At 45.5% G+C, this 1,190-nt stretch overlaps 1 protein-coding gene across 1 annotated transcript in view; it reads left to right on the top strand.

Moving 5' to 3' along the window:
- EGR_08800 (hypothetical protein) overlaps positions 1–1,190 on the top strand; it is a gene marked incomplete at both ends in the record, with an annotated part of 7,486 nt that overhangs the window by 3,952 nt on the left and 2,344 nt on the right. The window lies entirely within an intron of this gene.

Raw genomic sequence — 1,190 nt, 5'->3', positions numbered from 1 at the left:
CGGTTGCCTATGCCTGTGTATGCTTGTGCTCATTACTGAATTGACCAGAGTATTTTCGTAGGATAACTCATTTCTGTTCTTATAATTCATGAATAAATGTGTGGTTTTTTAACGAAGCTTAAGTAGCCTGTATTGGTGGTTGATTTCATGATATTGTTGCTTCTGTTGCTCCAAAGTTATGGTAGATATTTGCCTTTGGCTCACAATCCGTGTTTAGGGGTATTCCATGGCTGAGTAATTACTGTACTTAGTGTTCATGTTACTTATTTTTGCGGTTCGTGTGCTATTGCGGTTGCTGAGTCAAATGGCCATAGGCATGGTTATTGGTGTATTTAACAGTAAGCAGTGGGTAATGGTGTTATCTCCACCCCATTCCTCGGGATGTCATGGGATCCGCGCAAGCGAGAGGTGTGAATGCGCTCAGGTTGGTTGAAGGGAACTACAATTACTGCAAAGTTGGCCGAGGTTGCAAAACCATCTGACCGTGTTGATGACTGGCGCATGGTTTGATGTGCTCTTCCGTCTAGATTGCATATATTTCCCAAACTTCGTCATAAATTGGCGTATCTTCACGTAAGTTGAACCACCTTGTGGAAGGGTTACCCCATCTGGGCTCTACGTTGGCGAAACTGACAGGTTTGCTGTCACGTGAAGTGACGAGCACTTTCGCTTATGTTTTGTGTAAATTTGGTAAGTGTTATAATTCTGCAATGGGTTAAAGGCGCTCGTACGAACCGAATTTGTGGAAGGATTGGGCGTTTCCCTCTTCCGTCTCGGCCTCCACTCCCTTGGAGTAAATAGACTGGTTAGATGAGGGCATTCTTTGTGGGTCGCATTATGAATGGGGTAGAGTGATCAGGGCTATGCATGCATGAAGTACACTTCCTCCTCGGGGGCAGACGACGTCTGTCCCGAAACGAAATTCGCGTTTCCAGACTACCGCTTGCCTAAAAGGTGCATTCGGGCAAACATGTAGGACAAAGTGTTTTAAAACACACGACTGCAAAAGCGCAGTCACTCGATGCTGGGTTTCAATAAGATGCAGCTGTGGGGAAGTGAAACAGGTCAAGTGCGTAAACCCTGGTAACTTGACTTTGTCGTGCCTCACAGTACGACTTTTCGAATGATGGCACCAGATTAGCACTGTGGCATCTGACTATCCGATTTCCATAATGCTACGAGGACAGTGC

The sequence above is a fragment of the Echinococcus granulosus genome (assembly GCF_000524195.1).
Source record: "Echinococcus granulosus chromosome Unknown EG_S00120, whole genome shotgun sequence".
NCBI lineage: Eukaryota > Metazoa > Platyhelminthes > Cestoda > Cyclophyllidea > Taeniidae > Echinococcus > Echinococcus granulosus.
The sequence above is the reverse complement of the archived record's forward strand: the minus strand, read 5'-3'. Positions and strand labels throughout refer to the sequence as shown.